The 13,140-nt window shown below is 32.8% G+C and overlaps 2 long non-coding RNA genes across 3 annotated transcripts; one reads left to right on the top strand and one right to left on the bottom strand.

The window, feature by feature from the left end:
• Positions 1 to 739: 739 nt before the first annotated feature.
• LOC149253225 (uncharacterized) lies at positions 740 to 9,612 on the top strand. Of its 2 annotated transcripts, XR_016266153.1 has the most exons (3): positions 740 to 926; positions 1,012 to 1,091; positions 9,286 to 9,612. It is a non-coding gene; the product is annotated as an uncharacterized LOC149253225 (long non-coding RNA). The 2 variants fall into 2 exon arrangements; XR_016266152.1 differs by lacking the exon at positions 9,286 to 9,612 and having other exon boundaries at positions 1,012 to 1,261.
• On the bottom strand, positions 4,910 to 5,615 carry LOC149253226 (uncharacterized). Its single transcript, XR_016266151.1, has 3 exons — positions 5,541 to 5,615; positions 5,359 to 5,419; positions 4,910 to 5,261 (listed from the first exon to the last, which is right to left on the bottom strand). It is a non-coding gene; the product is annotated as an uncharacterized LOC149253226 (long non-coding RNA).
• Positions 9,613 to 13,140: the final 3,528 nt, after the last annotated feature.

Below are 13,140 nucleotides of genomic sequence, written 5' to 3'. Positions count from 1 at the left end.
CTCACCGACGTGCATTTGTTCTTTTGCGTTTCTGTAGCAAGATGTGCTTAATTACATTGCAATCTCACATGATCTCTCAGCTTGCTGTGTTTTAATGATATCCCATTCTGAATCTTAAAATTGTCTACATTTATGCATAAGCCAATTTAGCTATTTGATGTTTGTCTTTTTAAATTATTTTATTGTTTTATAAGAAAAAACTATATTTTTTAATTATTTACAAAATAATTTAAATATATATAAAACTTTTCACACCCTATAAAATAGTCAAATCATACTTAATTACAATTCAAAATGATAATTTTAACCTTTTCTTCACAGATTTAATACAAAATTCATTGAATCAAATTGTCAAATAGGTAGAGTACGCTAGTTTTCAAATTTGGAGTACGCAGTCGTCGGCCTGACAATAAATTTGATGGCAAGTTGAATCTGGATATTCAACAGCTTTTTCAAATTTCGAGGACGCAGTTGCCAGTCGCACAATAATATTCATGTCAGAGTATAAAATCTAAACATCCAGAAAACAGAAAATCTAAGTGATTCGGATATTTTAAAAAGAGTGCAATCGATTTTTTTTAGGTTTTGAGTTTTTTATAAATAGTTTCTGTTTGATATATTATTAAAATCGTTGAGAGATCAGGAGCCCAAACCATATCCATCACATCGCCCGTCTTTCAAGGACATCGACTATGAAACACGGAAGTGGCGTGGCACAACTGCAAGTTTTTGCGGTGGAGGTGTGACTTATAAGATTGTTGACACGCTACTCTCTATATCTTTCTGATTAAGAGTGTCTTTCATTTCACTCCTATTTTATCATTTGAATCGGAATGCTGCGTTTCACAAAGTAAAAGCTTTTCATCGTTCCATTTCTGGAACCCATGGCGCCATGGCGGTCTGTACCAGGGACTTCTGAGATCCAGGTAAGACACCTTTCTCGTATGATAATTGGTTGTTCTCTTGGCCTTCTCTTTAATAGTATAATACAAATTTATTATCTTTGTACAGTTGGTGGAAGCAAAGATACTGGAATTGGTACACTGCAGAGCAAATTATGGAATGGGTAGAACTGAAAAGATAAAAAAGCGGTATGTTTTAATCTACCAATGTTTACATCTTTATCTAGAGATGAAACCGAAGACTTTGTATGGTGGGTAGAATTGGAAAGTAACACATGGTGTATGCCCGCTCTAAAACTATTTACGTTTTCATGTTGATATTTGGAGGGCAGACCATGAATGGTGGTCATAATTTTAGTTGTCGCGCAGTTTGAAAAAGACATGATCGTTCAAAACCTTTTGTCTTTAGTGAAACGTATGAAAGAAATATTATTTGTGGAAACCATGTAATGTTAGGACCAGATTGGTACAGTAAAAACATTAAAAAACAGTAAACACATTAGAAAAAAATAAAGTCAGACATGGTGGTCCAGTGATTTTGTTTTATACGAGTTGAATCTCTTTGTAAGTTGAACCTCAGGCGTTTTACTCTAAATTAAATTAATGCATAGAACTCGTTGCCAATTTGTTTTTCTCTGCCAACTTTGCCACTTGATTTAAATTTAGAAGTTTTTTTCCTGTGTTGAATATAGTGTTTCAGAGCTTCATCTGCATGTTTTTCTAGTATCTTTGTACAAAATGCTATGTTTATTCGACTCCTCTGCTTTAAATACTTTACTTCAAATATTATGTTTTCTTAGTCATTGCTATCTTTTATATTGTAATGATCCACCTACCAATCTGTACCCTATATTTTCGCATATGTACTTGTGCCTCGTGCTTGATGATTTTGATCCAGAGATGAAGAATCTACTATTTCAATTTTTTGTTTGTCTTTTCGTTATTTTCGGGTTGAATCTAATGTTTCAAGTTTATTTGTGATTTTTGGATATTGACTTTAAGCTCTATTTGAGCCAATTTTCTGAATTTCGATTTTCAACCTGGAAATTTTGTTTGTAAAAATATTTTACATGAAACAATAAATGAACTCATGTATTTGTATGGTGATTTGTATATCACCATATTGGCATGAATTTGGTCATCAATAACCCCATAAACAATCTAACACCCAAACATGTGCTTCCAGCTGGAGAAACTCCGGTTATTGAGTTTTTGACCTTAGGTTCCTTGGGATGGTTCTAATCCTAATCAACATACTTGAAAATATGTACTTACGAATTCTTGTACTGGAATGATGATCTATGTATTATATTTTTAGCCATTATTGTTTTTCTCCGCATCATTAAGCCTTAAAGTCGTATTCAATGACCGAGGTTTGGCAATGCCTATTTCCAACTCTAATGCTCCCTTACCTACTCTAATGCTCCCTTACAGTACCTGCTGCAACTCTCGAAACTCTCCCTTACAGTACCTGCTGCAACTCCCGAAACTCTCCCTTACAGTCCCTCCCGCAACTCCCGAAACTCTCGGCAACCCATCCTTGACGTCATCTTGACAATACCTGCCGTGGCCGTCCCTCACAGTACCTGCGAGGATCGGCAACATCATCTGGCTTGAGCCGATGACATCCATCCATCGTACATTGGTTCATACATCCAGTATTGGCCCATTCATCATACATTGTGCGGTATCTGGCATTCAATTCATATACCCCAGACAAATTCCCCATCCGCCTCCGAGGTTCATTACAGTGAATTTTCGATAGGGGTTAAGCCGTTATCGCCCAGCAACTCCTTTTCTCAACAATTTGGAACCAGGTAGTGGCACATTTTTCTTAACAATTTGGAATCAACAATTTGGAACCAGGCAGTGGCATATTTTTTTCTTCCATGCTCCAGGTCGTTACTCATTAATGGATCCATAGAGTTCCAGGTTCGTTACTCATTAATAGATCTATAGAGTTGGAAATAGGATATGTATTTCTTGTATTGGTAGTAGTTTCCAAAACAGCATGCTACAGATTAGTCATCCGTCTATCACTGTATAACTTGATGGTTATTTGCTTGTTTGTAGCGACCACATGTTTACTGTTTTCCTTTGAACAAAGGACAGATTTTGGTTGTTTGTGCATACGCTGTTGTGTAAACAACCCTTGTTGTAGTATAATTATTCAATCATTTTTATAGTTACTATCAACTCTAAAGGTTCCATTTCAAATCCGATCACTTCGTCATTCTTCTAGGTGAGAAAGCCCAGTTTCCATTTATAAAGATGAAGGATAATTGTGCAAAATGTGAATTGGTGATGCCAGGCTTATATAACACGAGAAACAATCAAATCTAAAGCACTCACTGATCATTCGCCACATTCGAGTGCCTTGCATTTGGTAGCCTTAGTTGCAGAATTATTGATGCATTGATGATCATAACGGAGCCTCGCCCTCGCCCTCGCCTCGATCTCCTTTGAAATGCACGCGGTCATGCATTTCCATTTCCAACAGCTTGCTCCAGGACACGCCAATTCCCATCTCCAACAGGTTGCCTTACTCAGAGAGGACACGCCATTTCCTGTGATATACCTATTATGATTAACCCCACGTAAGGTAATTTTAAATTACCAATCAGTTAATCAAACCTGCGTAAAAGTAATTTTTAAATTACATATCAGTTACAACTAATTCTTGGCATTGGTTAAATGGATCAGCAAGCACCCTAACAGGGGGGGAAGAGGCAGAGAGAAGAATTCCAGGAGAGAGCAGACAGAGAAAGAGGTTAAGTCTGGTAGAGACCAGATAACCTGAGAAAGAGGTTAAGTCTGGTAGAGACCAGATAACCTGAGAAAGAGGTTAAGTCTGGTAGAGACCAGATAACCCAGCACAGGAGTGCATGTGTCTTGTTGAGGGCTGTAGGCCTGCAAGACTGCTCGGGGGGAGAATCCAGTGTGAAGTGGATCTCAAGGTTGGGAGGATAAGAGCAAAACTATTGCAGGTGACTTCTGCAAGTAAGGACATCGATAACGGAATAACCAGGTACGCATTCTCTGAACTAGCTAGCAATTAAAGAACAGGTACAGAGGAGGACAGACCGGTCACGGAACTTATCTTACTGTCATTAGTTACTGTAGTATGTCAATCTGATTAATGCATACAGTTCTTGAAATGTTATATATGTTAATATAAGACAATGGTCACCTACAGATACTGCATCAATAGCCTACGGTTGCATAGTCAGTATAATACGCTCAGAACAGAGTTAGTTCTTAGAGCTGTGGTAGAGGTATGTGACTGTATCAATAACCGTGAGGTAAACTAGAGAACAGAAAACAAATAAAACCTAGGAAAGGTCTAGATATGCCTGGTAGGAAACCAGGTTATATAATACAGTAACTTGCACGGAAATAATACAGCATAGTGATATGTCAACATGAAAACGGAATAGCATTAGCAATGTACAGCATGTATGTCGAAATTGCTTGGGCAGACCCTAATGAGGGTTACCATAGGTTACTCATATTAACAGACCCGGGTAGGGTTACAAATCCATGTGACGGACCTGTTAACAAGTAAACATAGCAGAACCAGACAAACGCATGCATTGTTACCAGTTAAGCTAATGATATCAGATTTATGATCTATAAATTTAACAAATAGTAAACTGACATTCAGGGTCATTATAATGACTGTCGCGGAGGAGGTAGACGCTGCGCTCAACACCTGAGCGCAGGACTACCTCAGTAACGCATTAAAGGAACTGTATACATATATAAATGGAAACTGTTTGGACTGAGCCAAATATATGTGAACTATCTCAGCATCGCAACAAGAATACCAAAATATAAATGGAAACCGTGCAGAATGAACTGAATACATGTGGAAACCCCAAGAAACATGCTGTATTAATACACACTGAAGTAAACCTTAAGGGTCACGAATCTGTGGCATAGACGGTAAATGAACATACAGAAGAAAAACCCAGTATATAAGTTTCCACATGAACTGACTAGTAATATCAAAATGACCATTCGGAAATATGGTATAAGCTGAGAAGCGAAAACAAATGATCATTAATAGAAAACAGCAAAACATGTTCATGGCCGAGAGAAGTCCGGCTTAGAGATCGGTGGTAAATCCCAGCATTATGAAAACAATATATATAGACCTTCATAGACTCGGTAAAACTCTGAGAGCTTTTCAAATATACATCCGGTGACATCTTAACACCTGAGGGCCAAGCCCCAAAACAAATGAATAAACACAGTAAATGGCATGAAAGCCTATTAAACCCTAAAGGCCGCAAGACAGACCGGCTCGAGGAGACTGGCCGTATAGGCGTAGTCAGGGTATGAGACAAATCATCGAACCTGAAACAGGTAACAAACCATAACCCTGCTTCAGCTCGAAGTCGTTCGCACAGTAAATCATAACCATTAAACTGGGGAAAAGGTTATTCGACCATACCTGTAGATTTCGTTAAGGAGCCCGAACCCTTCTGCACACGGTAGGAGAAGCTACAAAGGACCTGTACATAACCCTCAAGACGTTTATGCAGCCACAGTTAATTTGAGGGTTACAAATAATAAGGAAAGCTGTAATTAAATTGACTGTATTGAGAACGTGTAATTACTTCCGGCCATTCTTACCTGAGGAGTATCATAGACACCGGAGTAGTTGCAGAGAGTCTGAGGGAGAAGTATAGGAGCTCGGCTGCCGCGGAGTGTTGCAAATGGACTCTGCCCGAGGAACCCGGTGATTAAGTATTGTGTGTCAAACCCTAGATCAACCGGAGCCGTTCGATGAGGAGGATGGATCACCATCGTTGAATTGAGCGGGAGGTCTTGGCGCGGAACCCAGTGTGGGTCAACTCTCCACTGATCACCTGCCTTCACGTGAACTGGAGCCATCTGGCCACGGTAGAGGGTGAGTTGGGTTACTACTCACGCACCACCTGGCACACCGTGTAAATGACAACCGAATATGCCAACGTATATACCATTTGCATTAAGTGTTGGTTCAAACGTTAAGAAACGGAGCCCATGTTACAAGCCTGAGATTTATTAAGGGGTTTACATTTATATAAGTTTATCAACATGCGGACCGGTGTGAGCACAAATATGTGCTAGTAAATGTAAATAGATTTAAAGGGGTTGAAAGATGGACCCTCCTGTTAATTTTTTTTTTATTTATGCATTTAAATACGGAAGATCGTGACATTTCCCATCTCCAACAGGTTGCCTTACTCAGAGAGGACACGCCATTTCCCATCTCCAACAGGTTGCCTTCCTCATAGATGACACACGTCGCTGTTTGAGAAAATGATTCGTAGTGAGGGGTTTACTATGGCATCACTCAGGTTCAGTCTCCTTTCTTCAAGTTCCCTTTTCCCCTCACTTTTAAGATGTTTCCCTTTGTTTAATATCTGTGCGCTGTTTGTGCTCAGTCTCTCTTTTGAATTTTAGTTGCAGCGAGACTGAATTAGTTGTAGATGTTTAGTTTTTAATTTTTAATTTGTATTTTTAAAAATTTCAATATGATTTGTTTTCCCATTTACCCAGTTTCAATTTCTAAAAATATGTTTAATTTATTGTGATAAAACTAAAAAATAAATATTTTTACTATTAGATACATCTTGTTCTTATAGCGATAATCAATGAATTAATTTTAAACTTTATTTCTATTATTTCAATAAATTATTACCAATTCAACATGATTATTAAAAAAATATTCAAGTGATGGTACACTTTTTATTAAGTTTGATTTTTTAATTATTTTTATTAATTAAAACAAAACAAAATTTTATTAAATAATATTCGTAAGTCAAGATTTTTTAGTTGTAATAGTTAAGTATTTATTTTGAAACTTCACAGAAAAAGGGCGGATACATCAAGCAGATGAAAGAAGTAATTTGTCCCATAGAGTCTATCTTTAGCCACGTTAAAATAATTTATTTCTTTCTTTTTTCATAGATCTTTGTAACAAATAAAAATCTCAAAAACAATATAATAAACGGCATGTTTCCAAAAAGAAATGATGATTTATATGAAAAACTTTGAGATCTTAAAGGTGCCATTTTTCTTATTATTTTGAAATCTTACCTAAATTTCAAAAATATTCTAAAATTTACCCTTGTAAAAATTTTGATCAATAAAAGAAACACCTAATTCCTGACGGATCCATTTTCTGATCAGAAACAAGACTTTCTGATAAGTTCAGAGTGTGATAGGAAAATTATTTGGAACCAAAGAAATCAAACAATATTTTATCTTGTTGAGTAAGAATTCATCGATCAGGAGCTAATTACTTATTACTTTATGAGAGTTATAATGAGAAGCTCGTCCTTTGCAGAGGTTATAACCTGAAACCACAGGGCTTTGCCCACGAATGCAGTGTCCATTAGCTTAAAATGATAACAGTGTATGTCGCTGAAACACCTTTGTACATATTTGTCTTTGTAGGATATCTGAGAGTTGACTGCAGGATACAGAGGTTGATATTAAATTTTATTTCTTCGATTTGGAATAAAGGAAACTTCTTAGAACAACGATACATTGACTGTGGAATGTGAGCTCATAAAGTAAATCTAAGCCACAGAACTAAATGGTTAAAATGGACATAGATTGTGACCTTTAAGCGAGAATTAGAGGGTCTTAAATCCTAATTTTATGTATTATGGAAATGTGTAAAGACCGGTCCATAATAAAATTGTTATCATAATATAAGAATAATTTAACTAATATTCATCTTCAAAGAAGGCAGGCTCAGATTCTGAGCCATCAGCTTGACATTGTCTTTATCATGGTTTCTGTTATCTTATTTCCAGTTTTGAGCCAATAGCTTGACAATGTCTTTATCATGGTTTCTGTTATCTTATTTCCAGTTTTCTTTGTGGCAGGCCATTTTGGTCAGCATGGTAGTTATAGGCTGGTGTTGTATGATTTTTCTGTGGTTAATTGCTGCAAGTTGCAAAGCAAATATTACCATATGTGGAGTCAAAGTTAGTGGCATCAATCAAAACCATTACCATCTCTGGAGTCAAAGTTAGTGGCATCGATCAAAACCATTTTCTTTTAGAATTTCGATTGTCTTATTTAAATGTTTAGTTGCGAAGAGTGTTTTAGATTCCCAGACAGTGATTGTAGCTCGAAAGTAGAGGCTGTGGTGGTGTAGTCGAGGACTTGAATGAAATACCATGCCTAGTGCATTATGGTTTCATTCGAAAATTGACAAACGTTTGAGTAGTTGCAAGGATTCAACTCTCAAAACAATTTGAATTCTTGTGTTTCTATAAATTATCAGAGTTCGAAAAAGGAAGAGCTTGTTAGCAAGTTCTTATGGGTTGAGCAATTCTGGTAGAAGATAGGCACTTGACCATTGTCATAGTCTATAGAAGTATGGTTGTAGATCAAATTTGTGGAAGACGTGGTTGGCCCTTAACAACAATGTGATAAGTTTGTTTTAAATCTAATTTGTGGAATACATGACTGGCCTTAATGAATGATAGGATGAAGTTGAGGTTTTAAATCTTTTGTTTCTTAGAGAAAAATCCAATAGATTATCCGGCTTAGATTTCTCTTTAAGAAATTTAATAGATTTTTAAGTGTGAATTTCACTTGGTTAATGATTTATTTAACCAACGAAAGATATAGGTTTTTGGATTAAATTTAATTAAAGATATTTGTGGTAGAGAATGGATGTATTAATGTATGAGTTATCAAGATTACTTTATTATTTTATGATGTTTATGTATTACATCACTTTTACACTAGACCATCCTCTGTTTGAATATTGAAAATTTTTAATAACCATCATAGCATGAGTGGAGAGGGATCCAATTTCTTCAAGTGAAAATTTTTTTGATACACTCTTGTTTGGGATTTGGAAATTTTTTACTCGAGTCATGAAACTCTTTCCTTAACCAACAAAGTTGTTTAATGGCCCTCTTCTAGAGGCAATTCCACTCCAAAAATCTAGCAAACAAGAGTGTCACCTTGAGGGGGTTTAAATAAATATTTTAATTAAGTAATTTGGTTTTGTTCACCTTGAGGATTTTTTATAGACATATATTTTGATTTAAATTGTAGGGAAATAAAGATTTTTTTAACAAAAACTAATGGATATTTAATTGAAGTAAATATTTAATATATTTTTATTTTCATTTTTTTTTTTTTAATTGTTCATAGTTAACTTAAATATTTAATTATTATCTATTTTCAAATAATAATGAAGTTTAATTTATTAAATTATAAAAGAATATATTTTTAGGCCTATATTTTTAAAAAGTTGATAGTCATGGTCAACCGCAAAGAAATAGATATGAATATTGATTTTTACTTTAAAGTGTTTTTATGATGTTTTTAACAACACTATTGTTTACATATTTATTTATAGGGAAGTAAGAAAATGGAGGAAAATAGACATGAATGAGAGGTAATTATCAAAGGCACCGAGCAAGTGTTCACTTGTCTTGTTGGTGGCTGTGTGGGGTTCTTGAGTCTATCTAAGCTATCTGGCCTTAATCACCATCACGCTATCACGCACAATCTCCCACCAATTCCTCCATGTCAAAGAGGTCAAGTAAGAGATGCAAATGCTAAATGGGCCGTCAAATCAACAAGTGCAGTTAAAAGGCAAAACACAAAAGTACAATATGTTTTAGATGTAAGGCTATGTCGTGCACGACAACAAGCATATAAAAGATTTGTCAATGAAGAAATTCTTTCCGCTGTAAGTATTTATTAGTATTTATTTGTATATGTTTTTTTTATCAATATTGTCAATGAAGAAATTCTTTCCGCTGTAAGTATTTATTAGTATTTATTTGTACATGTTTTTTATTAAAATGAATTTATTGTTGTGGACTAAATTCATTGAAACTTGTTTTCACACTCAGTGATTACATTTGATCAGCGCAATGATACTTCAAAGCAAAAAATTTGTGAAAAAATTCAACGTTGGGATCAGGGTCTACCTCGTAGATGTATGGAAACAATGAAACACATAGATATTGCTTTAAAAGAGAAAGTAAGGATTGAGGTTCCTGATGATGTGGGGGAAGAAGGATTAGATGGGCACAACCATATATTAAATTTTGATAAAACTAATCATGACAATGACAACACAGTTGAGTCCCTTTTTTTGCATATATTAATTTTTTAGACATTTTAACATTAAATAATATTTATATTTATTATAATTGTATACTAATTTCTTGTTGTTATCGATATGCATAGCTTAATCAACAAAATTCCCTAAATTCAAGCTACCAACTATTATGATGGTCGCTTAGATTTCAAGGTTTCAAAGGGTTATTGGGCTAGTGAGTTTTTAATCCATATAACCTATTCCACAAAAAAACATTAATATATAAATTGTTATCTTTTACCATAATGATGGGATGAGAAAATAGATGTTTTATATTGTATATTGTTATCCTTGATTTGTTTTCATTATATGTGTGTGTATGTGTGTGCTATTTCTTATTTATGGTGCAAGTGTTCCCTTTGGAACCATTGCAATCAATGAAAACCCCTGAAGGTTGTCGAAGCCTTAAGAAGAATGGAAATGAAATGGTTCAAACGCTACAACCATCTTCAGATTCAATGTCACAATGCAAAGTAAGATTATATTTATTTATACTCTTATAATTTTATCATATTTTTACATTTAATTCTATTTGAGTCACATACTTATATTTTTGTATAATATAATGCTCAAAGTAATGAATATACATATTTTAAAACACCTTTGCACATGTATGATGGACATGATAGTCAGCAAAAATCACATTCTCCTCAACCATTGCGACATTCATCTAGAATTAAAGATAATTTAAGAGAGGTAAGTTATTTACCATATATCTTAGCTCATAATAACATTGACATATTTTTTTATGACTAGTTAATGCATTGTCTTTTCATATTTGTTACATGTTCCTCATATTTTCATTATGTCTATATGGATTTTGATATTTATTGATAGCTAGTTAATGCATTGTCTTTTCATATTCGTTACATGGTCCCCATATTTTCATTATATCTATATGTGGATTTTGATATTTATTGATGATGTTTTAATTTCCACAGAAAACAAAAAAGATAAATGTTGATGCTATGGTTAAAAGGAGCAAAATCACGCCAAAGGACTTGAAAGCACGTGGGTTCAAGTCACGCAAACAATAAATAGAGCATGTATGTTCAACTAGCATTGCTCTCACTAAACCCATCAGGGTTGCTACTTTGAAGCCTAAACATTCCAACAAGTTTAAATGACTGATTTTGATATTTATTGATGATGTTTTAATTTCCACAGAAAACAAAAAAGATAAATGTTGATGCTATGGTTAAAAGGACCAAAATCACGCCAAAGGATTTGAAAGCACGTGGGTTCAAGTCACGCAAACAATAAATAGAGCATGTATGTTCAACTAGCATTGCTCTCACTAAACCCATCAGGGTTGCTACTTTGAAGCCTAAACATTCCAACAAGTTTAAATGACTTAGGCCAAAATAATAGAACTTTAGCCATTGTTTTGTCTATAAAGGCGCTACAAGGACAGTTTCAATATATTAACTTTCTTTTATTTTGTTTTAAATGTTTTGAATACCAATACTTTTGGCACCTAAAACATGAAAGATACATTTTGTTTAATGAGAACTTGTTTTATTTAGATATATAAAGTATAGAGTTTTTGTTTGTGGAATATTACATGTGCTCCCTGCAACTAGGCATATATCTTTATCATTTTTAACATCAAAAGTTTTGACAAAATCTTGCTAAATTTGATCTTGGGTTAAGTAAAATTTGTTTTATAACAAATGTTATTTAAAAGGTTATCAATCTTTGGAATACTATATATAGTTTAGTCACATTTTTTGTTGGTATTTGTATGCATTATGGGTGGGTAAAAATCTATGATATTCAAGATAGAATTTGATTCATTGAAGAGCTAGTGATAAAAAATGCAAAAACATATGACTTTTATTTACGAAAATATTATATACAATACAATTCATGTATTTAAAGATGCGTTACTTTATATAAAATGTTAATAATTGTTCAATTAAATTTATATGTTAATACATGAAAAATATTTTTATCTTTAGATTATAAAATTTCCTTGTAATTATGATTACAAAGATAAAAATGTATCCATTTTTTTATTTATTTGGATGTAAACTTTATATATAAAAATGATTGTTATTTTTTTCAAAAGTGTTATAAATAAAATGAACTATCATCTTTAAAAATTTCATATGAATTGAATTTCACCTTAAACCTTTTATTAAATAGAAATTTTTATTATTTTTATGTTTATATTAAGTTTTTTATTATGTTATTTTATTCCAACATATAAAGATGAATCATTTTAGAATAATTTTGGTGGTTTATTTTTACCACTCCAACTAAATACAACCAAGTAGATTTATTTTTAAATATAAATACTTAAATATCAAACCAAATTAAAAATTGATAAATAAATAGGAATATATAAATATATATTGTTAAAACCTTAATGAATTACACAATTACGTCCCTATTATCAATATTTTTATTAATATAAAGTATGTGTATGCATAGTTAATAATTTATTATTTATTATCAATATATTATCAAATATAAATACATTTTTATTATAATGTTAATATATAAGGGAATATATGAAGTAATCATGTGAGTGTTGAAAAAATTGATATAAATTCATTCTATTTACATAATTTTTTATGGGGGAAATATCTTCCAAATCCATTCAAAAGAACAAGAAATATTCATCATATAAATGTTTAGTAAGAAAAAATTATATGGAATGAATTTAACTATTCACCCTATAGCTATAACAAACCATTTATACATAAATGTATAATATTATACTATAAATTTTATATAATGGTAATTATTGTTAAAACATTATTGAATTACACAATTACGTCCTTATTATCAATATTTTTATTAATATAAAGTATGTGTATGCATAGTTAATAATTTATTATTTATTATCAATATATTATCAAATATAAATAATTTTTTATTATAATGTTAATATATAAAGGGAATATATGAAGTAGTCATGTGAGTGTTGAAAAAATTGATATAAATTCATTCTATTTATATAATTTTTTATGGGGGAAATATCTTCCAATTCCATTCAAAAGAACAAGAAATATTCATCACATAAATGCTTAATAAGAAAAATATTATATGGAATGAATTCTATTTATATAATTTTTTATGGGGGAAACATCTTCC

Source organism: Pinus tabuliformis, chromosome 7 (assembly GCF_031772625.1).
Source record: "Pinus tabuliformis cultivar Carrire ecotype Pingquan chromosome 7, CPIR1, whole genome shotgun sequence".
In the NCBI taxonomy this organism is placed as follows: domain Eukaryota; kingdom Viridiplantae; phylum Streptophyta; class Pinopsida; order Pinales; family Pinaceae; genus Pinus; species Pinus tabuliformis.
The sequence above is the reverse complement of the archived record's forward strand: the minus strand, read 5'-3'. Positions and strand labels throughout refer to the sequence as shown.